Source organism: Schistocerca gregaria, chromosome 6 (assembly GCF_023897955.1).
Source record: "Schistocerca gregaria isolate iqSchGreg1 chromosome 6, iqSchGreg1.2, whole genome shotgun sequence".
Classification (NCBI taxonomy): Eukaryota; Metazoa; Arthropoda; class Insecta; order Orthoptera; family Acrididae; genus Schistocerca; species Schistocerca gregaria.
Window position 1 is genome coordinate 182,836,020 of NC_064925.1, and position 27,901 is coordinate 182,863,920.

The window sequence follows — 27,901 nt, forward strand, 5'->3', positions numbered from 1 at the left end:
TGTGTGAGATAGTAGTAGGAATGATGGACATAGTTCCGTTTTCAGTACAATACCAGGTGATGTATTTGTGTTGATCCAGGTGTACACAGGGCAGGTCTACTTGACAACAGTGAAACACTGTGATTGAGGTGTGTGAATGAGCCTAAAATATCGAGGGGACATGTGGTAAGAGAAACCAGGTTAGCATTGTGTTAGTAGCTGTAGTTATGTTCCTGTGAAATGTCAATCAGCTGTAATCCAGGTTGGTGAATGTTGTTATTGCAGGAAGAATTGCTAGTGCAGAACAAAGAGTGATAGATTTAGTATTTGAAAGCAGTTAATAACTGAGTAGCTACTGGTGTCATGTGACACAAACTGGTTTGTGATGTAGTTGTCTATTCCTGAAATCTTGAAGCTTGCTAGTGTTTTGTGTCTTGACTGGCTCTGTATCTGCTTATGTGGTAGAGCTTCTGTGTATGTAACATGATGAATATTGCATGCAGAGTTTGTCCAATCTTTCTCCTAGACACAGGATGAGAGGTGCATCAGCTGCAATTGTGAACACCATCGACTTGTATCACATTGATGGGATTCAAAGTGCTGTCAAAATAGTAGAGTCTCACATCTAAATGCTATATGTTAATATTAGCATACTGGTCTGCTGTCTAAACACTTCAGTGTTGTGGTATTCATTGGCTGACACTTTTGGAATTTATTTAGGTAACTGTATGTAATGGCAGATTGCCAGACATGTGGGAAAATACTTTGTGGGTCACACCAGTGAAATTTGTACATGACATGCTGATGCACCACAGATTTGCAGTAATAGTTGGTTTTTAGGTGAAGGGCAGTGGCTTATTACACAGGCAGATATGCTTCAGTTAAGAACCTGATGAGGTGTCACCTGCAGTCTGTATTATGAGGCTGCAGCTGGATAGCAAGGCCACTAGGAAAGTTACTTGAAACATAATGTTAAATAAACTTCCTGTAAAGGGGTAGCTTGCACACTTAATGATGAAAGATACACCTTCCTTCACATGTTTGTTTATGCTGCTCAAACAATTATGGCATCAGCTGCAGCCATGAAGATGAATAAAGATAAATATTGTGGGTCTGTATGCAGACAGTATGTGATAGTGGCTTACAGGCACCAGAAGCTTTGTAGGCGTTAGAGAAAAATAAATATTAGGTAATGCAAGCTAATTTTAGAGCGCTAGAGTGTATTTAAGCAGTAGTCTAAGTGAAAGTATGTGAGTGAGAAAGATTTGGAACATGCAGCTATCTTGTGTAAAGTTGGTGTAAGGTTTCCAAATGTTGTGTGTGGCAGTAGGTGTGTGTTATGAAATGACATGATTGAGACAGTAGCAAGAGATGCTGTGACAGCTGAGTGTGATACTGAGGAAGAGAAGAGGCTTTTGCCTGTGCTAGGCTTAGCCTGGCTGTGATTTGTGTTGAAGGGGTGCTAGTGACATGTACTTGTGGTTTTGGTGTGCTTGCTGACTTGTTATTAGAGTGACATTTTAGATGTGCATTGGTGATGTAAGGGATAGGTTTATTGCCAGTTTTGTCATGTTCTGTTGTGAATGAAAGAAAGTGGAGGAGAACTGCGTAAATGGAGAGCATAGTTTGTGACAAGTGGGTGCAGATATGAAGCGAAACTTGTGTAGTTGGCTGATGGTATTAGCAGCTGATGTGAGGCATGAGAGAGTGAGATTGCGAAAAAAAATGTGGAACGCTTCACGATTTTGCGTGTCATCCTTGCGCAGGGGCCATGCTAATCTTCTCTGTATCGTTCCAATTTTAGTATATGTACCGCCGAAGCGAGTACATTCGAGGAGCCCTCTGAAATTGTATATATAGTTATGGCGTCGCGTCAAACATGGTTCGGCTTGGACGTAGGTTTACACAGCTCTGGCGAGGAACACAAGGCCTGCCGAGTGCTAATTTGTGAACTAATTACTGCGAGGTGTCGTTCTTAGTAAGTGGCAGCTCTGTCAACTGTAGATTTGGCAGTTTTGGGTGTAAAACTTAGATCGTAGAGTCGTTTGCTCTCGCACCATCCACCCAGAGCAGCAGCAGTTTCACACAGCTGCCGCTAGGCGGCAGCAAGACGTGTTGGCAGCTATTGTCGCCATGTTCTCACATCCCGAGTTTAGTGTCTTATAGGCATACGTATGAAACACACTTCTCTAATGTGTGGGATAAATGACTCTGACTGGAGCAGGTAGCAGGTCTTCAAGACTCTCAAAACAAGCGAATATTTTGGCCAAACTGTCTTCACTGCTAACACAAATTGCATTACTCTTGCAGTAGTACTTTCTTACGATACCTATCGATTTAATTACAGAGTGCTCATATGCAATGCAACTTTTAACTCACACATCAAGTACAACACAAGAAGACACAGCCTGTGACCATGTAAATTACTGAGGAACTCCACAGAGACCAAGCATGGTTCTATTCATCCAATGGCGCCAGAAGACAATAGTGACTGCAAGAAGAGACACAGTAGCCTCACGAACCATTAAAAACAGCATTCGTATTGCACACTTTGAAACACAGCAGTGTAGGTCATTACTAGGGCATGGATGGGTTAATGCGACTTGTGTGAGATAGTAGTAGGAATGATGGACATAGTTCCGTTTTCAGTACAATACCAGGTGATGTATTTGTGTTGATCCAGGTGTACACAGGGCAGGTCTACTTGACAACAGTGAAACACTGTGATTGAGGTGTGTGAATGAGCCTAAAATATCGAGGGGACATGTGGTAAGAGAAACCAGGTTAGCATTGTGTTAGTAGCTGTAGTTATGTTCCTGTGAAATGTCAATCAGCTGTAATCCAGGTTGGTGAATGTTGTTATTGCAGGAAGAATTGCTAGTGCAGAACAAAGAGTGATAGATTTAGTATTTGAAAGCAGTTAATAACTGAGTAGCTACTGGTGTCATGTGACACAAACTGGTTTGTGATGTAGTTGTCTATTCCTGAAATCTTGAAGCTTGCTAGTGTTTTGTGTCTTGACTGGCTCTGTATCTGCTTATGTGGTAGAGCTTCTGTGTATGTAACATGATGAATATTGCATGCAGAGTTTGTCCAATCTTTCTCCTAGACACAGGATGAGAGGTGCATCAGCTGCAATTGTGAACACCATCGACTTGTATCACATTGATGGGATTCAAAGTGCTGTCAAAATAGTAGAGTCTCACATCTAAATGCTATATGTTAATATTAGCATACTGGTCTGCTGTCTAAACACTTCAGTGTTGTGGTATTCATTGGCTGACACTTTTGGAATTTATTTAGGTAACTGTATGTAATGGCAGATTGCCAGACATGTGGGAAAATACTTTGTGGGTCACACCAGTGAAATTTGTACATGACATGCTGATGCACCACAGATTTGCAGTAATAGTTGGTTTTTAGGTGAAGGGCAGTGGCTTATTACACAGGCAGATATGCTTCAGTTAAGAACCTGATGAGGTGTCACCTGCAGTCTGTATTATGAGGCTGCAGCTGGATAGCAAGGCCACTAGGAAAGTTACTTGAAACATAATGTTAAATAAACTTCCTGTAAAGGGGTAGCTTGCACACTTAATGATGAAAGATACACCTTCCTTCACATGTTTGTTTATGCTGCTCAAACAATTATGGCATCAGCTGCAGCCATGAAGATGAATAAAGATAAATATTGTGGGTCTGTATGCAGACAGTATGTGATAGTGGCTTACAGGCACCAGAAGCTTTGTAGGCGTTAGAGAAAAATAAATATTAGGTAATGCAAGCTAATTTTAGAGCGCTAGAGTGTATTTAAGCAGTAGTCTAAGTGAAAGTATGTGAGTGAGAAAGATTTGGAACATGCAGCTATCTTGTGTAAAGTTGGTGTAAGGTTTCCAAATGTTGTGTGTGGCAGTAGGTGTGTGTTATGAAATGACATGATTGAGACAGTAGCAAGAGATGCTGTGACAGCTGAGTGTGATACTGAGGAAGAGAAGAGGCTTTTGCCTGTGCTAGGCTTAGCCTGGCTGTGATTTGTGTTGAAGGGGTGCTAGTGACATGTACTTGTGGTTTTGGTGTGCTTGCTGACTTGTTATTAGAGTGACATTTTAGATGTGCATTGGTGATGTAAGGGATAGGTTTATTGCCAGTTTTGTCATGTTCTGTTGTGAATGAAAGAAAGTGGAGGAGAACTGCGTAAATGGAGAGCATAGTTTGTGACAAGTGGGTGCAGATATGAAGCGAAACTTGTGTAGTTGGCTGATGGTATTAGCAGCTGATGTGAGGCATGAGAGAGTGAGATTGCGAAAAAAAATGTGGAACGCTTCACGATTTTGCGTGTCATCCTTGCGCAGGGGCCATGCTAATCTTCTCTGTATCGTTCCAATTTTAGTATATGTACCGCCGAAGCGAGTACATTCGAGGAGCCCTCTGAAATTGTATATATAGTTATGGCGTCGCGTCAAACATGGTTCGGCTTGGACGTAGGTTTACACAGCTCTGGCGAGGAACACAAGGCCTGCCGAGTGCTAATTTGTGAACTAATTACTGCGAGGTGTCGTTCTTAGTAAGTGGCAGCTCTGTCAACTGTAGATTTGGCAGTTTTGGGTGTAAAACTTAGATCGTAGAGTCGTTTGCTCTCGCACCATCCACCCAGAGCAGCAGCAGTTTCACACAGCTGCCGCTAGGCGGCAGCAAGACGTGTTGGCAGCTATTGTCGCCATGTTCTCACATCCCGAGTTTAGTGTCTTATAGGCATACGTATGAAACACACTTCTCTAATGTGTGGGATAAATGACTCTGACTGGAGCAGGTAGCAGGTCTTCAAGACTCTCAAAACAAGCGAATATTTTGGCCAAACTGTCTTCACTGCTAACACAAATTGCATTACTCTTGCAGTAGTACTTTCTTACGATACCTATCGATTTAATTACAGAGTGCTCATATGCAATGCAACTTTTAACTCACACATCAAGTACAACACAAGAAGACACAGCCTGTGACCATGTAAATTACTGAGGAACTCCACAGAGACCAAGCATGGTTCTATTCATCCAATGGCGCCAGAAGACAATAGTGACTGCAAGAAGAGACACAGTAGCCTCACGAACCATTAAAAACAGCATTCGTATTGCACACTTTGAAACACAGCAGTGTAGGTCATTACTAGGGCATGGATGGGTTAATGCGACTTGTGTGAGATAGTAGTAGGAATGATGGACATAGTTCCGTTTTCAGTACAATACCAGGTGATGTATTTGTGTTGATCCAGGTGTACACAGGGCAGGTCTACTTGACAACAGTGAAACACTGTGATTGAGGTGTGTGAATGAGCCTAAAATATCGAGGGGACATGTGGTAAGAGAAACCAGGTTAGCATTGTGTTAGTAGCTGTAGTTATGTTCCTGTGAAATGTCAATCAGCTGTAATCCAGGTTGGTGAATGTTGTTATTGCAGGAAGAATTGCTAGTGCAGAACAAAGAGTGATAGATTTAGTATTTGAAAGCAGTTAATAACTGAGTAGCTACTGGTGTCATGTGACACAAACTGGTTTGTGATGTAGTTGTCTATTCCTGAAATCTTGAAGCTTGCTAGTGTTTTGTGTCTTGACTGGCTCTGTATCTGCTTATGTGGTAGAGCTTCTGTGTATGTAACATGATGAATATTGCATGCAGAGTTTGTCCAATCTTTCTCCTAGACACAGGATGAGAGGTGCATCAGCTGCAATTGTGAACACCATCGACTTGTATCACATTGATGGGATTCAAAGTGCTGTCAAAATAGTAGAGTCTCACATCTAAATGCTATATGTTAATATTAGCATACTGGTCTGCTGTCTAAACACTTCAGTGTTGTGGTATTCATTGGCTGACACTTTTGGAATTTATTTAGGTAACTGTATGTAATGGCAGATTGCCAGACATGTGGGAAAATACTTTGTGGGTCACACCAGTGAAATTTGTACATGACATGCTGATGCACCACAGATTTGCAGTAATAGTTGGTTTTTAGGTGAAGGGCAGTGGCTTATTACACAGGCAGATATGCTTCAGTTAAGAACCTGATGAGGTGTCACCTGCAGTCTGTATTATGAGGCTGCAGCTGGATAGCAAGGCCACTAGGAAAGTTACTTGAAACATAATGTTAAATAAACTTCCTGTAAAGGGGTAGCTTGCACACTTAATGATGAAAGATACACCTTCCTTCACATGTTTGTTTATGCTGCTCAAACAATTATGGCATCAGCTGCAGCCATGAAGATGAATAAAGATAAATATTGTGGGTCTGTGTGCAGACAGTATGTGATAGTGGCTTACAGGCACCAGAAGCTTTGTAGGCGTTAGAGAAAAATAAATATTAGGTAATGCAAGCTAATTTTAGAGCGCTAGAGTGTATTTAAGCAGTAGTCTAAGTGAAAGTATGTGAGTGAGAACGATTTGGAACATGCAGCTATCTTGTGTAAAGTTGGTGTAAGGTTTCCAAATGTTGTGTGTGGCAGTAGGTGTGTGTTATGAAATGACATGATTGAGACAGTAGCAAGAGATGCTGTGACAGCTGAGTGTGATACTGAGGAAGAGAAGAGGCTTTTGCCTGTGCTAGGCTTAGCCTGGCTGTGATTTGTGTTGAAGGGGTGCTAGTGACATGTACTTGTGGTTTTGGTGTGCTTGCTGACTTGTTATTAGAGTGACATTTTAGATGTGCATTGGTGATGTAAGGGATAGGTTTATTGCCAGTTTTGTCATGTTCTGTTGTGAATGAAAGAAAGTGGAGGAGAACTGCGTAAATGGAGAGCATAGTTTGTGACAAGTGGGTGCAGATATGAAGCGAAACTTGTGTAGTTGGCTGATGGTATTAGCAGCTGATGTGAGGCATGAGAGAGTGAGATTGCGAAAAAAAATGTGGAACGCTTCACGATTTTGCGTGTCATCCTTGCGCAGGGGCCATGCTAATCTTCTCTGTATCGTTCCAATTTTAGTATATGTACCGCCGAAGCGAGTACATTCAAGGAGCCCTCTGAAATTGTATATATAGTTATGGCGTCGCGTCAAACATGGTTCGGCTTGGACGTAGGTTTACACAGCTCTGGCGAGGAACACAAGGCCTGCCGAGTGCTAATTTGTGAACTAATTACTGCGAGGTGTCGTTCTTAGTAAGTGGCAGCTCTGTCAACTGTAGATTTGGCAGTTTTGGGTGTAAAACTTAGATCGTAGAGTCGTTTGCTCTCGCACCATCCACCCAGAGCAGCAGCAGTTTCACACAGCTGCCGCTAGGCGGCAGCAAGACGTGTTGGCAGCTATTGTCGCCATGTTCTCACATCCCGAGTTTAGTGTCTTATAGGCATACGTATGAAACACACTTCTCTAATGTGTGGGATAAATGACTCTGACTGGAGCAGGTAGCAGGTCTTCAAGACTCTCAAAACAAGCGAATATTTTGGCCAAACTGTCTTCACTGCTAACACAAATTGCATTACTCTTGCAGTAGTACTTTCTTACGATACCTATCGATTTAATTACAGAGTGCTCATATGCAATGCAACTTTTAACTCACACATCAAGTACAACACAAGAAGACACAGCCTGTGACCATGTAAATTACTGAGGAACTCCACAGAGACCAAGCATGGTTCTATTCATCCAATGGCGCCAGAAGACAATAGTGACTGCAAGAAGAGACACAGTAGCCTCACGAACCATTAAAAACAGCATTCGTATTGCACACTTTGAAACACAGCAGTGTAGGTCATTACCAGGGCATGGATGGGTTAATGCGACTTGTGTGAGATAGTAGTAGGAATGATGGACATAGTTCCGTTTTCAGTACAATACCAGGTGATGTATTTGTGTTGATCCAGGTGTACACAGGGCAGGTCTACTTGACAACAGTGAAACACTGTGATTGAGGTGTGTGAATGAGCCTAAAATATCGAGGGGACATGTGGTAAGAGAAACCAGGTTAGCATTGTGTTAGTAGCTGTAGTTATGTTCCTGTGAAATGTCAATCAGCTGTAATCCAGGTTGGTGAATGTTGTTATTGCAGGAAGAATTGCTAGTGCAGAACAAAGAGTGATAGATTTAGTATTTGAAAGCAGTTAATAACTGAGTAGCTACTGGTGTCATGTGACACAAACTGGTTTGTGATGTAGTTGTCTATTCCTGAAATCTTGAAGCTTGCTAGTGTTTTGTGTCTTGACTGGCTCTGTATCTGCTTATGTGGTAGAGCTTCTGTGTATGTAACATGATGAATATTGCATGCAGAGTTTGTCCAATCTTTCTCCTAGACACAGGATGAGAGGTGCATCAGCTGCAATTGTGAACACCATCGACTTGTATCACATTGATGGGATTCAAAGTGCTGTCAAAATAGTAGAGTCTCACATCTAAATGCTATATGTTAATATTAGCATACTGGTCTGCTGTCTAAACACTTCAGTGTTGTGGTATTCATTGGCTGACACTTTTGGAATTTATTTAGGTAACTGTATGTAATGGCAGATTGCCAGACATGTGGGAAAATACTTTGTGGGTCACACCAGTGAAATTTGTACATGACATGCTGATGCACCACAGATTTGCAGTAATAGTTGGTTTTTAGGTGAAGGGCAGTGGCTTATTACACAGGCAGATATGCTTCAGTTAAGAACCTGATGAGGTGTCACCTGCAGTCTGTATTATGAGGCTGCAGCTGGATAGCAAGGCCACTAGGAAAGTTACTTGAAACATAATGTTAAATAAACTTCCTGTAAAGGGGTAGCTTGCACACTTAATGATGAAAGATACACCTTCCTTCACATGTTTGTTTATGCTGCTCAAACAATTATGGCATCAGCTGCAGCCATGAAGATGAATAAAGATAAATATTGTGGGTCTGTGTGCAGACAGTATGTGATAGTGGCTTACAGGCACCAGAAGCTTTGTAGGCGTTAGAGAAAAATAAATATTAGGTAATGCAAGCTAATTTTAGAGCGCTAGAGTGTATTTAAGCAGTAGTCTAAGTGAAAGTATGTGAGTGAGAAAGATTTGGAACATGCAGCTATCTTGTGTAAAGTTGGTGTAAGGTTTCCAAATGTTGTGTGTGGCAGTAGGTGTGTGTTATGAAATGACATGATTGAGACAGTAGCAAGAGATGCTGTGACAGCTGAGTGTGATACTGAGGAAGAGAAGAGGCTTTTGCCTGTGCTAGGCTTAGCCTGGCTGTGATTTGTGTTGAAGGGGTGCTAGTGACATGTACTTGTGGTTTTGGTGTGCTTGCTGACTTGTTATTAGAGTGACATTTTAGATGTGCATTGGTGATGTAAGGGATAGGTTTATTGCCAGTTTTGTCATGTTCTGTTGTGAATGAAAGAAAGTGGAGGAGAACTGCGTAAATGGAGAGCATAGTTTGTGACAAGTGGGTGCAGATATGAAGCGAAACTTGTGTAGTTGGCTGATGGTATTAGCAGCTGATGTGAGGCATGAGAGAGTGAGATTGCGAAAAAAAATGTGGAACGCTTCACGATTTTGCGTGTCATCCTTGCGCAGGGGCCATGCTAATCTTCTCTGTATCGTTCCAATTTTAGTATATGTACCGCCGAAGCGAGTACATTCGAGGAGCCCTCTGAAATTGTATATATAGTTATGGCGTCGCGTCAAACATGGTTCGGCTTGGACGTAGGTTTACACAGCTCTGGCGAGGAACACAAGGCCTGCCGAGTGCTAATTTGTGAACTAATTACTGCGAGGTGTCGTTCTTAGTAAGTGGCAGCTCTGTCAACTGTAGATTTGGCAGTTTTGGGTGTAAAACTTAGATCGTAGAGTCGTTTGCTCTCGCACCATCCACCCAGAGCAGCAGCAGTTTCACACAGCTGCCGCTAGGCGGCAGCAAGACGTGTTGGCAGCTATTGTCGCCATGTTCTCACATCCCGAGTTTAGTGTCTTATAGGCATACGTATGAAACACACTTCTCTAATGTGTGGGATAAATGACTCTGACTGGAGCAGGTAGCAGGTCTTCAAGACTCTCAAAACAAGCGAATATTTTGGCCAAACTGTCTTCACTGCTAACACAAATTGCATTACTCTTGCAGTAGTACTTTCTTACGATACCTATCGATTTAATTACAGAGTGCTCATATGCAATGCAACTTTTAACTCACACATCAAGTACAACACAAGAAGACACAGCCTGTGACCATGTAAATTACTGAGGAACTCCACAGAGACCAAGCATGGTTCTATTCATCCAATGGCGCCAGAAGACAATAGTGACTGCAAGAAGAGACACAGTAGCCTCACGAACCATTAAAAACAGCATTCGTATTGCACACTTTGAAACACAGCAGTGTAGGTCATTACTAGGGCATGGATGGGTTAATGCGACTTGTGTGAGATAGTAGTAGGAATGATGGACATAGTTCCGTTTTCAGTACAATACCAGGTGATGTATTTGTGTTGATCCAGGTGTACACAGGGCAGGTCTACTTGACAACAGTGAAACACTGTGATTGAGGTGTGTGAATGAGCCTAAAATATCGAGGGGACATGTGGTAAGAGAAACCAGGTTAGCATTGTGTTAGTAGCTGTAGTTATGTTCCTGTGAAATGTCAATCAGCTGTAATCCAGGTTGGTGAATGTTGTTATTGCAGGAAGAATTGCTAGTGCAGAACAAAGAGTGATAGATTTAGTATTTGAAAGCAGTTAATAACTGAGTAGCTACTGGTGTCATGTGACACAAACTGGTTTGTGATGTAGTTGTCTATTCCTGAAATCTTGAAGCTTGCTAGTGTTTTGTGTCTTGACTGGCTCTGTATCTGCTTATGTGGTAGAGCTTCTGTGTATGTAACATGATGAATATTGCATGCAGAGTTTGTCCAATCTTTCTCCTAGACACAGGATGAGAGGTGCATCAGCTGCAATTGTGAACACCATCGACTTGTATCACATTGATGGGATTCAAAGTGCTGTCAAAATAGTAGAGTCTCACATCTAAATGCTGTATGTTAATATTAGCATACTGGTCTGCTGTCTAAACACTTCAGTGTTGTGGTATTCATTGGCTGACACTTTTGGAATTTATTTAGGTAACTGTATGTAATGGCAGATTGCCAGACATGTGGGAAAATACTTTGTGGGTCACACCAGTGAAATTTGTACATGACATGCTGATGCACCACAGATTTGCAGTAATAGTTGGTTTTTAGGTGAAGGGCAGTGGCTTATTACACAGGCAGATATGCTTCAGTTAAGAACCTGATGAGGTGTCACCTGCAGTCTGTATTATGAGGCTGCAGCTGGATAGCAAGGCCACTAGGAAAGTTACTTGAAACATAATGTTAAATAAACTTCCTGTAAAGGGGTAGCTTGCACACTTAATGATGAAAGATACACCTTCCTTCACATGTTTGTTTATGCTGCTCAAACAATTATGGCATCAGCTGCAGCCATGAAGATGAATAAAGATAAATATTGTGGGTCTGTGTGCAGACAGTATGTGATAGTGGCTTACAGGCACCAGAAGCTTTGTAGGCGTTAGAGAAAAATAAATATTAGGTAATGCAAGCTAATTTTAGAGCGCTAGAGTGTATTTAAGCAGTAGTCTAAGTGAAAGTATGTGAGTGAGAAAGATTTGGAACATGCAGCTATCTTGTGTAAAGTTGGTGTAAGGTTTCCAAATGTTGTGTGTGGCAGTAGGTGTGTGTTATGAAATGACATGATTGAGACAGTAGCAAGAGATGCTGTGACAGCTGAGTGTGATACTGAGGAAGAGAAGAGGCTTTTGCCTGTGCTAGGCTTAGCCTGGCTGTGATTTGTGTTGAAGGGGTGCTAGTGACATGTACTTGTGGTTTTGGTGTGCTTGCTGACTTGTTATTAGAGTGACATTTTAGATGTGCATTGGTGATGTAAGGGATAGGTTTATTGCCAGTTTTGTCATGTTCTGTTGTGAATGAAAGAAAGTGGAGGAGAACTGCGTAAATGGAGAGCATAGTTTGTGACAAGTGGGTGCAGATATGAAGCGAAACTTGTGTAGTTGGCTGATGGTATTAGCAGCTGATGTGAGGCATGAGAGAGTGAGATTGCGAAAAAAAATGTGGAACGCTTCACGATTTTGCGTGTCATCCTTGCGCAGGGGCCATGCTAATCTTCTCTGTATCGTTCCAATTTTAGTATATGTACCGCCGAAGCGAGTACATTCGAGGAGCCCTCTGAAATTGTATATATAGTTATGGCGTCGCGTCAAACATGGTTCGGCTTGGACGTAGGTTTACACAGCTCTGGCGAGGAACACAAGGCCTGCCGAGTGCTAATTTGTGAACTAATTACTGCGAGGTGTCGTTCTTAGTAAGTGGCAGCTCTGTCAACTGTAGATTTGGCAGTTTTGGGTGTAAAACTTAGATCGTAGAGTCGTTTGCTCTCGCACCATCCACCCAGAGCAGCAGCAGTTTCACACAGCTGCCGCTAGGCGGCAGCAAGACGTGTTGGCAGCTATTGTCGCCATGTTCTCACATCCCGAGTTTAGTGTCTTATAGGCATACGTATGAAACACACTTCTCTAATGTGTGGGATAAATGACTCTGACTGGAGCAGGTAGCAGGTCTTCAAGACTCTCAAAACAAGCGAATATTTTGGCCAAACTGTCTTCACTGCTAACACAAATTGCATTACTCTTGCAGTAGTACTTTCTTACGATACCTATCGATTTAATTACAGAGTGCTCATATGCAATGCAACTTTTAACTCACACATCAAGTACAACACAAGAAGACACAGCCTGTGACCATGTAAATTACTGAGGAACTCCACAGAGACCAAGCATGGTTCTATTCATCCAATGGCGCCAGAAGACAATAGTGACTGCAAGAAGAGACACAGTAGCCTCACGAACCATTAAAAACAGCATTCGTATTGCACACTTTGAAACACAGCAGTGTAGGTCATTACCAGGGCATGGATGGGTTAATGCGACTTGTGTGAGATAGTAGTAGGAATGATGGACATAGTTCCGTTTTCAGTACAATACCAGGTGATGTATTTGTGTTGATCCAGGTGTACACAGGGCAGGTCTACTTGACAACAGTGAAACACTGTGATTGAGGTGTGTGAATGAGCCTAAAATATCGAGGGGACATGTGGTAAGAGAAACCAGGTTAGCATTGTGTTAGTAGCTGTAGTTATGTTCCTGTGAAATGTCAATCAGCTGTAATCCAGGTTGGTGAATGTTGTTATTGCAGGAAGAATTGCTAGTGCAGAACAAAGAGTGATAGATTTAGTATTTGAAAGCAGTTAATAACTGAGTAGCTACTGGTGTCATGTGACACAAACTGGTTTGTGATGTAGTTGTCTATTCCTGAAATCTTGAAGCTTGCTAGTGTTTTGTGTCTTGACTGGCTCTGTATCTGCTTATGTGGTAGAGCTTCTGTGTATGTAACATGATGAATATTGCATGCAGAGTTTGTCCAATCTTTCTCCTAGACACAGGATGAGAGGTGCATCAGCTGCAATTGTGAACACCATCGACTTGTATCACATTGATGGGATTCAAAGTGCTGTCAAAATAGTAGAGTCTCACATCTAAATGCTGTATGTTAATATTAGCATACTGGTCTGCTGTCTAAACACTTCAGTGTTGTGGTATTCATTGGCTGACACTTTTGGAATTTATTTAGGTAACTGTATGTAATGGCAGATTGCCAGACATGTGGGAAAATACTTTGTGGGTCACACCAGTGAAATTTGTACATGACATGCTGATGCACCACAGATTTGCAGTAATAGTTGGTTTTTAGGTGAAGGGCAGTGGCTTATTACACAGGCAGATATGCTTCAGTTAAGAACCTGATGAGGTGTCACCTGCAGTCTGTATTATGAGGCTGCAGCTGGATAGCAAGGCCACTAGGAAAGTTACTTGAAACATAATGTTAAATAAACTTCCTGTAAAGGGGTAGCTTGCACACTTAATGATGAAAGATACACCTTCCTTCACATGTTTGTTTATGCTGCTCAAACAATTATGGCATCAGCTGCAGCCATGAAGATGAATAAAGATAAATATTGTGGGTCTGTGTGCAGACAGTATGTGATAGTGGCTTACAGGCACCAGAAGCTTTGTAGGCGTTAGAGAAAAATAAATATTAGGTAATGCAAGCTAATTTTAGAGCGCTAGAGTGTATTTAAGCAGTAGTCTAAGTGAAAGTATGTGAGTGAGAAAGATTTGGAACATGCAGCTATCTTGTGTAAAGTTGGTGTAAGGTTTCCAAATGTTGTGTGTGGCAGTAGGTGTGTGTTATGAAATGACATGATTGAGACAGTAGCAAGAGATGCTGTGACAGCTGAGTGTGATACTGAGGAAGAGAAGAGGCTTTTGCCTGTGCTAGGCTTAGCCTGGCTGTGATTTGTGTTGAAGGGGTGCTAGTGACATGTACTTGTGGTTTTGGTGTGCTTGCTGACTTGTTATTAGAGTGACATTTTAGATGTGCATTGGTGATGTAAGGGATAGGTTTATTGCCAGTTTTGTCATGTTCTGTTGTGAATGAAAGAAAGTGGAGGAGAACTGCGTAAATGGAGAGCATAGTTTGTGACAAGTGGGTGCAGATATGAAGCGAAACTTGTGTAGTTGGCTGATGGTATTAGCAGCTGATGTGAGGCATGAGAGAGTGAGATTGCGAAAAAAAATGTGGAACGCTTCACGATTTTGCGTGTCATCCTTGCGCAGGGGCCATGCTAATGTTCTCTGTATCGTTCCAATTTTAGTATATGTACCGCCGAAGCGAGTACATTCGAGGAGCCCTCTGAAATTGTATATATAGTTATGGCGTCGCGTCAAACATGGTTCGGCTTGGACGTAGGTTTACACAGCTCTGGCGAGGAACACAAGGCCTGCCGAGTGCTAATTTGTGAACTAATTACTGCGAGGTGTCGTTCTTAGTACGTGGCAGCTCTGTCAACTGTAGATTTGGCAGTTTTGGGTGTAAAACTTAGATCGTAGAGTCGTTTGCTCTCGCACCATCCACCCAGAGCAGCAGCAGTTTCACACAGCTGCCGCTAGGCGGCAGCAAGACGTGTTGGCAGCTATTGTCGCCATGTTCTCACATCCCGAGTTTAGTGTCTTATAGGCATACGTATGAAACACACTTCTCTAATTTGTGGGATAAATGACTCTGACTGGAGCAGGTAGCAGGTCTTCAAGACTCTCAAAACAAGCGAATATTTTGGCCAAACTGTCTTCACTGCTAACACAAATTGCATTACTCTTGCAGTAGTACTTTCTTACGATACCTATCGATTTAATTACAGAGTGCTCATATGCAATGCAACTTTTAACTCACACATCAAGTACAACACAAGAAGACACAGCCTGTGACCATGTAAATTACTGAGGAACTCCACAGAGACCAAGCATGGTTCTATTCATCCAATGGCGCCAGAAGACAATAGTGACTGCAAGAAGAGACACAGTAGCCTCACGAACCATTAAAAACAGCATTCGTATTGCACACTTTGAAACACAGCAGTGTAGGTCATTACCAGGGCATGGATGGGTTAATGCGACTTGTGTGAGATAGTAGTAGGAATTATGGACATAGTTCCGTTTTCAGTACAATACCAGGTGATGTATTTGTGTTGATCCAGGTGTACACAGGGCAGGTCTACTTGACAACAGTGAAACACTGTGATTGAGGTGTGTGAATGAGCCTAAAATATCGAGGGGACATGTGGTAAGAGAAACCAGGTTAGCATTGTGTTAGTAGCTGTAGTTATGTTCCTGTGAAATGTCAATCAGCTGTAATCCAGGTTGGTGAATGTTGTTATTGCAGGAAGAATTGCTAGTGCAGAACAAAGAGTGATAGATTTAGTATTTGAAAGCAGTTAATAACTGAGTAGCTACTGGTGTCATGTGACACAAACTGGTTTGTGATGTAGTTGTCTATTCCTGAAATCTTGAAGCTTGCTAGTGTTTTGTGTCTTGACTGGCTCTGTATCTGCTTATGTGGTAGAGCTTCTGTGTATGTAACATGATGAATATTGCATGCAGAGTTTGTCCAATCTTTCTCCTAGACACAGGATGAGAGGTGCATCAGCTGCAATTGTGAACACCATCGACTTGTAACACATTGATGGGATTCAAAGTGCTGTCAAAATAGTAGAGTCTCACATCTAAATGCTATATGTTAATATTAGCATACTGGTCTGCTGTCTAAACACTTCAGTGTTGTGGTATTCATTGGCTGACACTTTTGGAATTTATTTAGGTAACTGTATGTAATGGCAGATTGCCAGACATGTGGGAAAATACTTTGTGGGTCACACCAGTGAAATTTGTACATGACATGCTGATGCACCACAGATTTGCAGTAATAGTTGGTTTTTAGGTGAAGGGCAGTGGCTTATTACACAGGCAGATATGCTTCAGTTAAGAACCTGATGAGGTGTCACCTGCAGTCTGTATTATGAGGCTGCAGCTGGATAGCAAGGCCACTAGGAAAGTTACTTGAAACATAATGTTAAATAAACTTCCTGTAAAGGGGTAGCTTGCACACTTAATGATGAAAGATACACCTTCCTTCACATGTTTGTTTATGCTGCTCAAACAATTATGGCATCAGCTGCAGCCATGAAGATGAATAAAGATAAATATTGTGGGTCTGTGTGCAGACAGTATGTGATAGTGGCTTACAGGCACCAGAAGCTTTGTAGGCGTTAGAGAAAAATAAATATTAGGTAATGCAAGCTAATTTTAGAGCGCTAGAGTGTATTTAAGCAGTAGTCTAAGTGAAAGTATGTGAGTGAGAAAGATTTGGAACATGCAGCTATCTTGTGTAAAGTTGGTGTAAGGTTTCCAAATGTTGTGTGTGGCAGTAGGTGTGTGTTATGAAATGACATGATTGAGACAGTAGCAAGAGATGCTGTGACAGCTGAGTGTGATACTGAGGAAGAGAAGAGGCTTTTGCCTGTGCTAGGCTTAGCCTGGCTGTGATTTGTGTTGAAGGGGTGCTAGTGACATGTACTTGTGGTTTTGGTGTGCTTGCTGACTTGTTATTAGAGTGACATTTTAGATGTGCATTGGTGATGTAAGGGATAGGTTTATTGCCAGTTTTGTCATGTTCTGTTGTGAATGAAAGAAAGTGGAGGAGAACTGCGTAAATGGAGAGCATAGTTTGTGACAAGTGGGTGCAGATATGAAGCGAAACTTGTGTAGTTGGCTGATGGTATTAGCAGCTGATGTGAGGCATGAGAGAGTGAGATTGCGAAAAAAAATGTGGAACGCTTCACGATTTTGCGTGTCATCCTTGCGCAGGGGCCATGCTAATCTTCTCTGTATCGTTCCAATTTTAGTATATGTACCGCCGAAGCGAGTACATTCGAGGAGCCCTCTGAAATTGTATATATAGTTATGGCGTCGCGTCAAACATGGTTCGGCTTGGACGTAGGTTTACACAGCTCTGGCGAGGAACACAAGGCCTGCCGAGTGCTAATTTGTGAACTAATTACTGCGAGGTGTCGTTCTTAGTACGTGGCAGCTCTGTCAACTGTAGATTTGGCAGTTTTGGGTGTAAAACTTAGATCGTAGAGTCGTTTGCTCTCGCACCATCCACCCAGAGCAGCAGCAGTTTCACACAGCTGCCGCTAGGCGGCAGCAAGACGTGTTGGCAGCTATTGTCGCCATGTTCTCACATCCCGAGTTTAGTGTCTTATAGGCATACGTATGAAACACACTTCTCTAATTTGTGGGATAAATGACTCTGACTGGAGCAGGTAGCAGGTCTTCAAGACTCTCAAAACAAGCGAATATTTTGGCCAAACTGTCTTCACTGCTAACACAAATTGCATTACTCTTGCAGTAGTACTTTCTTACGATACCTATCGATTTAATTACAGAGTGCTCATATGCAATGCAACTTTTAACTCACACATCAAGTACAACACAAGAAGACACAGCCTGTGACCATGTAAATTACTGAGGAACTCCACAGAGACCAAGCATGGTTCTATTCATCCAATGGCGCCAGAAGACAATAGTGACTGCAAGAAGAGACACAGTAGCCTCACGAACCATTAAAAACAGCATTCGTATTGCACACTTTGAAACACAGCAGTGTAGGTCATTACCAGGGCATGGATGGGTTAATGCGACTTGTGTGAGATAGTAGTAGGAATTATGGACATAGTTCCGTTTTCAGTACAATACCAGGTGATGTATTTGTGTTGATCCAGGTGTACACAGGGCAGGTCTACTTGACAACAGTGAAACACTGTGATTGAGGTGTGTGAATGAGCCTAAAATATCGAGGGGACATGTGGTAAGAGAAACCAGGTTAGCATTGTGTTAGTAGCTGTAGTTATGTTCCTGTGAAATGTCAATCAGCTGTAATCCAGGTTGGTGAATGTTGTTATTGCAGGAAGAATTGCTAGTGCAGAACAAAGAGTGATAGATTTAGTATTTGAAAGCAGTTAATAACTGAGTAGCTACTGGTGTCATGTGACACAAACTGGTTTGTGATGTAGTTGTCTATTCCTGAAATCTTGAAGCTTGCTAGTGTTTTGTGTCTTGACTGGCTCTGTATCTGCTTATGTGGTAGAGCTTCTGTGTATGTAACATGATGAATATTGCATGCAGAGTTTGTCCAATCTTTCTCCTAGACACAGGATGAGAGGTGCATCAGCTGCAATTGTGAACACCATCGACTTGTAACACATTGATGGGATTCAAAGTGCTGTCAAAATAGTAGAGTCTCACATCTAAATGCTATATGTTAATATTAGCATACTGGTCTGCTGTCTAAACACTTCAGTGTTGTGGTATTCATTGGCTGACACTTTTGGAATTTATTTAGGTAACTGTATGTAATGGCAGATTGCCAGACATGTGGGAAAATACTTTGTGGGTCACACCAGTGAAATTTGTACATGACATGCTGATGCACCACAGATTTGCAGTAATAGTTGGTTTTTAGGTGAAGGGCAGTGGCTTATTACACAGGCAGATATGCTTCAGTTAAGAACCTGATGAGGTGTCACCTGCAGTCTGTATTATGAGGCTGCAGCTGGATAGCAAGGCCACTAGGAAAGTTACTTGAAACATAATGTTAAATAAACTTCCTGTAAAGGGGTAGCTTGCACACTTAATGATGAAAGATACACCTTCCTTCACATGTTTGTTTATGCTGCTCAAACAATTATGGCATCAGCTGCAGCCATGAAGATGAATAAAGATAAATATTGTGGGTCTGTGTGCAGACAGTATGTGATAGTGGCTTACAGGCACCAGAAGCTTTGTAGGCGTTAGAGAAAAATAAATATTAGGTAATGCAAGCTAATTTTAGAGCGCTAGAGTGTATTTAAGCAGTAGTCTAAGTGAAAGTATGTGAGTGAGAAAGATTTGGAACATGCAGCTATCTTGTGTAAAGTTGGTGTAAGGTTTCCAAATGTTGTGTGTGGCAGTAGGTGTGTGTTATGAAATGACATGATTGAGACAGTAGCAAGAGATGCTGTGACAGCTGAGTGTGATACTGAGGAAGAGAAGAGGCTTTTGCCTGTGCTAGGCTTAGCCTGGCTGTGATTTGTGTTGAAGGGGTGCTAGTGACATGTACTTGTGGTTTTGGTGTGCTTGCTGACTTGTTATTAGAGTGACATTTTAGATGTGCATTGGTGATGTAAGGGATAGGTTTATTGCCAGTTTTGTCATGTTCTGTTGTGAATGAAAGAAAGTGGAGGAGAACTGCGTAAATGGAGAGCATAGTTTGTGACAAGTGGGTGCAGATATGAAGCGAAACTTGTGTAGTTGGCTGATGGTATTAGCAGCTGATGTGAGGCATGAGAGAGTGAGATTGCGAAAAAAAATGTGGAACGCTTCACGATTTTGCGTGTCATCCTTGCGCAGGGGCCATGCTAATGTTCTCTGTATCGTTCCAATTTTAGTATATGTACCGCCGAAGCGAGTACATTCGAGGAGCCCTCTGAAATTGTATATATAGTTATGGCGTCGCGTCAAACATGGTTCGGCTTGGACGTAGGTTTACACAGCTCTGGCGAGGAACACAAGGCCTGCCGAGTGCTAATTTGTGAACTAATTACTGCGAGGTGTCGTTCTTAGTAAGTGGCAGCTCTGTCAACTGTAGATTTGGCAGTTTTGGGTGTAAAACTTAGATCGTAGAGTCGTTTGCTCTCGCACCATCCACCCAGAGCAGCAGCAGTTTCACACAGCTGCCGCTAGGCGGCAGCAAGACGTGTTGGCAGCTATTGTCGCCATGTTCTCACATCCCGAGTTTAGTGTCTTATAGGCATACGTATGAAACACACTTCTCTAATGTGTGGGATAAATGACTCTGACTGGAGCAGGTAGCAGGTCTTCAAGACTCTCAAAACAAGCGAATATTTTGGCCAAACTGTCTTCACTGCTAACACAAATTGCATTACTCTTGCAGTAGTACTTTCTTACGATACCTATCGATTTAATTACAGAGTGCTCATATGCAATGCAACTTTTAACTCACACATCAAGTACAACACAAGAAGACACAGCCTGTGACCATGTAAATTACTGAGGAACTCCACAGAGACCAAGCATGGTTCTATTCATCCAATGGCGCCAGAAGACAATAGTGACTGCAAGAAGAGACACAGTAGCCTCACGAACCATTAAAAACAGCATTCGTATTGCACACTTTGAAACACAGCAGTGTAGGTCATTACCAGGGCATGGATGGGTTAATGCGACTTGTGTGAGATAGTAGTAGGAATTATGGACATAGTTCCGTTTTCAGTACAATACCAGGTGATGTATTTGTGTTGATCCAGGTGTACACAGGGCAGGTCTACTTGACAACAGTGAAACACTGTGATTGAGGTGTGTGAATGAGCCTAAAATATCGAGGGGACATGTGGTAAGAGAAACCAGGTTAGCATTGTGTTAGTAGCTGTAGTTATGTTCCTGTGAAATGTCAATCAGCTGTAATCCAGGTTGGTGAATGTTGTTATTGCAGGAAGAATTGCTAGTGCAGAACAAAGAGTGATAGATTTAGTATTTGAAAGCAGTTAATAACTGAGTAGCTACTGGTGTCATGTGACACAAACTGGTTTGTGATGTAGTTGTCTATTCCTGAAATCTTGAAGCTTGCTAGTGTTTTGTGTCTTGACTGGCTCTGTATCTGCTTATGTGGTAGAGCTTCTGTGTATGTAACATGATGAATATTGCATGCAGAGTTTGTCCAATCTTTCTCCTAGACACAGGATGAGAGGTGCATCAGCTGCAATTGTGAACACCATCGACTTGTATCACATTGATGGGATTCAAAGTGCTGTCAAAATAGTAGAGTCTCACATCTAAATGCTATATGTTAATATTAGCATACTGGTCTGCTGTCTAAACACTTCAGTGTTGTGGTATTCATTGGCTGACACTTTTGGAATTTATTTAGGTAACTGTATGTAATGGCAGATTGCCAGACATGTGGGAAAATACTTTGTGGGTCACACCAGTGAAATTTGTACATGACATGCTGATGCACCACAGATTTGCAGTAATAGTTGGTTTTTAGGTGAAGGGCAGTGGCTTATTACACAGGCAGATATGCTTCAGTTAAGAACCTGATGAGGTGTCACCTGCAGTCTGTATTATGAGGCTGCAGCTGGATAGCAAGGCCACTAGGAAAGTTACTTGAAACATAATGTTAAATAAACTTCCTGTAAAGGGGTAGCTTGCACACTTAATGATGAAAGATACACCTTCCTTCACATGTTTGTTTATGCTGCTCAAACAATTATGGCATCAGCTGCAGCCATGAAGATGAATAAAGATAAATATTGTGGGTCTGTGTGCAGACAGTATGTGATAGTGGCTTACAGGCACCAGAAGCTTTGTAGGCGTTAGAGAAAAATAAATATTAGGTAATGCAAGCTAATTTTAGAGCGCTAGAGTGTATTTAAGCAGTAGTCTAAGTGAAAGTATGTGAGTGAGAAAGATTTGGAACATGCAGCTATCTTGTGTAAAGTTGGTGTAAGGTTTCCAAATGTTGTGTGTGGCAGTAGGTGTGTGTTATGAAATGACATGATTGAGACAGTAGCAAGAGATGCTGTGACAGCTGAGTGTGATACTGAGGAAGAGAAGAGGCTTTTGCCTGTGCTAGGCTTAGCCTGGCTGTGATTTGTGTTGAAGGGGTGCTAGTGACATGTACTTGTGGTTTTGGTGTGCTTGCTGACTTGTTATTAGAGTGACATTTTAGATGTGCATTGGTGATGTAAGGGATAGGTTTATTGCCAGTTTTGTCATGTTCTGTTGTGAATGAAAGAAAGTGGAGGAGAACTGCGTAAATGGAGAGCATAGTTTGTGACAAGTGGGTGCAGATATGAAGCGAAACTTGTGTAGTTGGCTGATGGTATTAGCAGCTGATGTGAGGCATGAGAGAGTGAGATTGCGAAAAAAAATGTGGAACGCTTCACGATTTTGCGTGTCATCCTTGCGCAGGGGCCATGCTAATCTTCTCTGTATCGTTCCAATTTTAGTATATGTACCGCCGAAGCGAGTACATTCGAGGAGCCCTCTGAAATTGTATATATAGTTATGGCGTCGCGTCAAACATGGTTCGGCTTGGACGTAGGTTTACACAGCTCTGGCGAGGAACACAAGGCCTGCCGAGTGCTAATTTGTGAACTAATTACTGCGAGGTGTCGTTCTTAGTAAGTGGCAGCTCTGTCAACTGTAGATTTGGCAGTTTTGGGTGTAAAACTTAGATCGTAGAGTCGTTTGCTCTCGCACCATCCACCCAGAGCAGCAGCAGTTTCACACAGCTGCCGCTAGGCGGCAGCAAGACGTGTTGGCAGCTATTGTCGCCATGTTCTCACATCCCGAGTTTAGTGTCTTATAGGCATACGTATGAAACACACTTCTCTAATGTGTGGGATAAATGACTCTGACTGGAGCAGGTAGCAGGTCTTCAAGACTCTCAAAACAAGCGAATATTTTGGCCAAACTGTCTTCACTGCTAACACAAATTGCATTACTCTTGCAGTAGTACTTTCTTACGATACCTATCGATTTAATTACAGAGTGCTCATATGCAATGCAACTTTTAACTCACACATCAAGTACAACACAAGAAGACACAGCCTGTGACCATGTAAATTACTGAGGAACTCCACAGAGACCAAGCATGGTTCTATTCATCCAATGGCGCCAGAAGACAATAGTGACTGCAAGAAGAGACACAGTAGCCTCACGAACCATTAAAAACAGCATTCGTATTGCACACTTTGAAACACAGCAGTGTAGGTCATTACCAGGGCATGGATGGGTTAATGCGACTTGTGTGAGATAGTAGTAGGAATGATGGACATAGTTCCGTTTTCAGTACAATACCAGGTGATGTATTTGTGTTGATCCAGGTGTACACAGGGCAGGTCTACTTGACAACAGTGAAACACTGTGATTGAGGTGTGTGAATGAGCCTAAAATATCGAGGGGACATGTGGTAAGAGAAACCAGGTTAGCATTGTGTTAGTAGCTGTAGTTATGTTCCTGTGAAATGTCAATCAGCTGTAATCCAGGTTGGTGAATGTTGTTATTGCAGGAAGAATTGCTAGTGCAGAACAAAGAGTGATAGATTTAGTATTTGAAAGCAGTTAATAACTGAGTAGCTACTGGTGTCATGTGACACAAACTGGTTTGTGATGTAGTTGTCTATTCCTGAAATCTTGAAGCTTGCTAGTGTTTTGTGTCTTGACTGGCTCTGTATCTGCTTATGTGGTAGAGCTTCTGTGTATGTAACATGATGAATATTGCATGCAGAGTTTGTCCAATCTTTCTCCTAGACACAGGATGAGAGGTGCATCAGCTGCAATTGTGAACACCATCGACTTGTATCACATTGATGGGATTCAAAGTGCTGTCAAAATAGTAGAGTCTCACATCTAAATGCTATATGTTAATATTAGCATACTGGTCTGCTGTCTAAACACTTCAGTGTTGTGGTATTCATTGGCTGACACTTTTGGAATTTATTTAGGTAACTGTATGTAATGGCAGATTGCCAGACATGTGGGAAAATACTTTGTGGGTCACACCAGTGAAATTTGTACATGACATGCTGATGCACCACAGATTTGCAGTAATAGTTGGTTTTTAGGTGAAGGGCAGTGGCTTATTACACAGGCAGATATGCTTCAGTTAAGAACCTGATGAGGTGTCACCTGCAGTCTGTATTATGAGGCTGCAGCTGGATAGCAAGGCCACTAGGAAAGTTACTTGAAACATAATGTTAAATAAACTTCCTGTAAAGGGGTAGCTTGCACACTTAATGATGAAAGATACACCTTCCTTCACATGTTTGTTTATGCTGCTCAAACAATTATGGCATCAGCTGCAGCCATGAAGATGAATAAAGATAAATATTGTGGGTCTGTGTGCAGACAGTATGTGATAGTGGCTTACAGGCACCAGAAGCTTTGTAGGCGTTAGAGAAAAATAAATATTAGGTAATGCAAGCTAATTTTAGAGCGCTAGAGTGTATTTAAGCAGTAGTCTAAGTGAAAGTATGTGAGTGAGAAAGATTTGGAACATGCAGCTATCTTGTGTAAAGTTGGTGTAAGGTTTCCAAATGTTGTGTGTGGCAGTAGGTGTGTGTTATGAAATGACATGATTGAGACAGTAGCAAGAGATGCTGTGACAGCTGAGTGTGATACTGAGGAAGAGAAGAGGCTTTTGCCTGTGCTAGGCTTAGCCTGGCTGTGATTTGTGTTGAAGGGGTGCTAGTGACATGTACTTGTGGTTTTGGTGTGCTTGCTGACTTGTTATTAGAGTGACATTTTAGATGTGCATTGGTGATGTAAGGGATTGGTTTATTGCCAGTTTTGTCATGTTCTGTTGTGAATGAAAGAAAGTGGAGGAGAACTGCGTAAATGGAGAGCATAGTTTGTGACAAGTGGGTGCAGATATGAAGCGAAACTTGTGTAGTTGGCTGATGGTATTAGCAGCTGATGTGAGGCATGAGAGAGTGAGATTGCGAAAAAAAATGTGGAACGCTTCACGATTTTGCGTGTCATCCTTGCGCAGGGGCCATGCTAATCTTCTCTGTATCGTTCCAATTTTAGTATATGTACCGCCGAAGCGAGTACATTCGAGGAGCCCTCTGAAATTGTATATATAGTTATGGCGTCGCGTCAAACATGGTTCGGCTTGGACGTAGGTTTACACAGCTCTGGCGAGGAACACAAGGCCTGCCGAGTGCTAATTTGTGAACTAATTACTGCGAGGTGTCGTTCTTAGTAAGTGGCAGCTCTGTCAACTGTAGATTTGGCAGTTTTGGGTGTAAAACTTAGATCGTAGAGTCGTTTGCTCTCGCACCATCCACCCAGAGCAGCAGCAGTTTCACACAGCTGCCGCTAGGCGGCAGCAAGACGTGTTGGCAGCTATTGTCGCCATGTTCTCACATCCCGAGTTTAGTGTCTTATAGGCATACGTATGAAACACACTTCTCTAATGTGTGGGATAAATGACTCTGACTGGAGCAGGTAGCAGGTCTTCAAGACTCTCAAAACAAGCGAATATTTTGGCCAAACTGTCTTCACTGCTAACACAAATTGCATTACTCTTGCAGTAGTACTTTCTTACGATACCTATCGATTTAATTACAGAGTGCTCATATGCAATGCAACTTTTAACTCACACATCAAGTACAACACAAGAAGACACAGCCTGTGACCATGTAAATTACTGAGGAACTCCACAGAGACCAAGCATGGTTCTATTCATCCAATGGCGCCAGAAGACAATAGTGACTGCAAGAAGAGACACAGTAGCCTCACGAACCATTAAAAACAGCATTCGTATTGCACACTTTGAAACACAGCAGTGTAGGTCATTACCAGGGCATGGATGGGTTAATGCGACTTGTGTGAGATAGTAGTAGGAATGATGGACATAGTTCCGTTTTCAGTACAATACCAGGTGATGTATTTGTGTTGATCCAGGTGTACACAGGGCAGGTCTACTTGACAACAGTGAAACACTGTGATTGAGGTGTGTGAATGAGCCTAAAATATCGAGGGGACATGTGGTAAGAGAAACCAGGTTAGCATTGTGTTAGTAGCTGTAGTTATGTTCCTGTGAAATGTCAATCAGCTGTAATCCAGGTTGGTGAATGTTGTTATTGCAGGAAGAATTGCTAGTGCAGAACAAAGAGTGATAGATTTAGTATTTGAAAGCAGTTAATAACTGAGTAGCTACTGGTGTCATGTGACACAAACTGGTTTGTGATGTAGTTGTCTATTCCTGAAATCTTGAAGCTTGCTAGTGTTTTGTGTCTTGACTGGCTCTGTATCTGCTTATGTGGTAGAGCTTCTGTGTATGTAACATGATGAATATTGCATGCAGAGTTTGTCCAATCTTTCTCCTAGACACAGGATGAGAGGTGCATCAGCTGCAATTGTGAACACCATCGACTTGTATCACATTGATGGGATTCAAAGTGCTGTCAAAATAGTAGAGTCTCACATCTAAATGCTATATGTTAATATTAGCATACTGGTCTGCTGTCTAAACACTTCAGTGTTGTGGTATTCATTGGCTGACACTTTTGGAATTTATTTAGGTAACTGTATGTAATGGCAGATTGCCAGACATGTGGGAAAATACTTTGTGGGTCACACCAGTGAAATTTGTACATGACATGCTGATGCACCACAGATTTGCAGTAATAGTTGGTTTTTAGGTGAAGGGCAGTGGCTTATTACACAGGCAGATATGCTTCAGTTAAGAACCTGATGAGGTGTCACCTGCAGTCTGTATTATGAGGCTGCAGCTGGATAGCAAGGCCACTAGGAAAGTTACTTGAAACATAATGTTAAATAAACTTCCTGTAAAGGGGTAGCTTGCACACTTAATGATGAAAGATACACCTTCCTTCACATGTTTGTTTATGCTGCTCAAACAATTATGGCATCAGCTGCAGCCATGAAGATGAATAAAGATAAATATTGTGGGTCTGTGTGCAGACAGTATGTGATAGTGGCTTACAGGCACCAGAAGCTTTGTAGGCGTTAGAGAAAAATAAATATTAGGTAATGCAAGCTAATTTTAGAGCGCTAGAGTGTATTTAAGCAGTAGTCTAAGTGAAAGTATGTGAGTGAGAAAGATTTGGAACATGCAGCTATCTTGTGTAAAGTTGGTGTAAGGTTTCCAAATGTTGTGTGTGGCAGTAGGTGTGTGTTATGAAATGACATGATTGAGACAGTAGCAAGAGATGCTGTGACAGCTGAGTGTGATACTGAGGAAGAGAAGAGGCTTTTGCCTGTGCTAGGCTTAGCCTGGCTGTGATTTGTGTTGAAGGGGTGCTAGTGACATGTACTTGTGGTTTTGGTGTGCTTGCTGACTTGTTATTAGAGTGACATTTTAGATGTGCATTGGTGATGTAAGGGATAGGTTTATTGCCAGTTTTGTCATGTTCTGTTGTGAATGAAAGAAAGTGGAGGAGAACTGCGTAAATGGAGAGCATAGTTTGTGACAAGTGGGTGCAGATATGAAGCGAAACTTGTGTAGTTGGCTGATGGTATTAGCAGCTGATGTGAGGCATGAGAGAGTGAGATTGCGAAAAAAAATGTGGAACGCTTCACGATTTTGCGTGTCATCCTTGCGCAGGGGCCATGCTAATCTTCTCTGTATCGTTCCAATTTTAGTATATGTACCGCCGAAGCGAGTACATTCGAGGAGCCCTCTGAAATTGTATATATAGTTATGGCGTCGCGTCAAACATGGTTCGGCTTGGACGTAGGTTTACACAGCTCTGGCGAGGAACACAAGGCCTGCCGAGTGCTAATTTGTGAACTAATTACTGCGAGGTGTCGTTCTTAGTAAGTGGCAGCTCTGTCAACTGTAGATTTGGCAGTTTTGGGTGTAAAACTTAGATCGTAGAGTCGTTTGCTCTCGCACCATCCACCCAGAGCAGCAGCAGTTTCACACAGCTG

At 42.1% G+C, this 27,901-nt stretch overlaps 11 non-coding genes across 11 annotated transcripts; all 11 read right to left on the minus strand.

The window, feature by feature from the left end:
- Positions 1–1,700: 1,700 nt before the first annotated feature.
- LOC126279431 (U6 spliceosomal RNA) lies at positions 1,701–1,807 on the minus strand. The gene has a single exon (XR_007550912.1). It is a non-coding gene; the product is annotated as a U6 spliceosomal RNA (small nuclear RNA).
- A 2,476-nt stretch (positions 1,808–4,283) lies between these two features.
- Positions 4,284–4,390, minus strand: LOC126279432 (U6 spliceosomal RNA). The gene has a single exon (XR_007550913.1). It is a non-coding gene; the product is annotated as a U6 spliceosomal RNA (small nuclear RNA).
- Positions 4,391–6,866: 2,476 nt separating this feature from the next.
- LOC126279433 (U6 spliceosomal RNA) lies at positions 6,867–6,973 on the minus strand. Its single transcript, XR_007550914.1, has one exon. It is a non-coding gene; the product is annotated as a U6 spliceosomal RNA (small nuclear RNA).
- Positions 6,974–9,449: 2,476 nt separating this feature from the next.
- LOC126279434 (U6 spliceosomal RNA) lies at positions 9,450–9,556 on the minus strand. The gene has a single exon (XR_007550915.1). It is a non-coding gene; the product is annotated as a U6 spliceosomal RNA (small nuclear RNA).
- A 2,476-nt stretch (positions 9,557–12,032) lies between these two features.
- Positions 12,033–12,139, minus strand: LOC126279435 (U6 spliceosomal RNA). Its single transcript, XR_007550916.1, has one exon. It is a non-coding gene; the product is annotated as a U6 spliceosomal RNA (small nuclear RNA).
- A 2,476-nt stretch (positions 12,140–14,615) lies between these two features.
- LOC126279708 (U6 spliceosomal RNA) lies at positions 14,616–14,722 on the minus strand. Its single transcript, XR_007551172.1, has one exon. It is a non-coding gene; the product is annotated as a U6 spliceosomal RNA (small nuclear RNA).
- Positions 14,723–17,198: 2,476 nt separating this feature from the next.
- On the minus strand, positions 17,199–17,305 carry LOC126279436 (U6 spliceosomal RNA). Its single transcript, XR_007550917.1, has one exon. It is a non-coding gene; the product is annotated as a U6 spliceosomal RNA (small nuclear RNA).
- Positions 17,306–19,781: 2,476 nt separating this feature from the next.
- Positions 19,782–19,888, minus strand: LOC126279709 (U6 spliceosomal RNA). Its single transcript, XR_007551173.1, has one exon. It is a non-coding gene; the product is annotated as a U6 spliceosomal RNA (small nuclear RNA).
- Positions 19,889–22,364: 2,476 nt separating this feature from the next.
- LOC126279437 (U6 spliceosomal RNA) lies at positions 22,365–22,471 on the minus strand. The gene has a single exon (XR_007550918.1). It is a non-coding gene; the product is annotated as a U6 spliceosomal RNA (small nuclear RNA).
- A 2,476-nt stretch (positions 22,472–24,947) lies between these two features.
- LOC126279439 (U6 spliceosomal RNA) lies at positions 24,948–25,054 on the minus strand. The gene has a single exon (XR_007550919.1). It is a non-coding gene; the product is annotated as a U6 spliceosomal RNA (small nuclear RNA).
- Positions 25,055–27,530: 2,476 nt separating this feature from the next.
- Positions 27,531–27,637, minus strand: LOC126279440 (U6 spliceosomal RNA). The gene has a single exon (XR_007550920.1). It is a non-coding gene; the product is annotated as a U6 spliceosomal RNA (small nuclear RNA).
- Between the last annotated feature and the right edge of the window lie 264 nt (positions 27,638–27,901).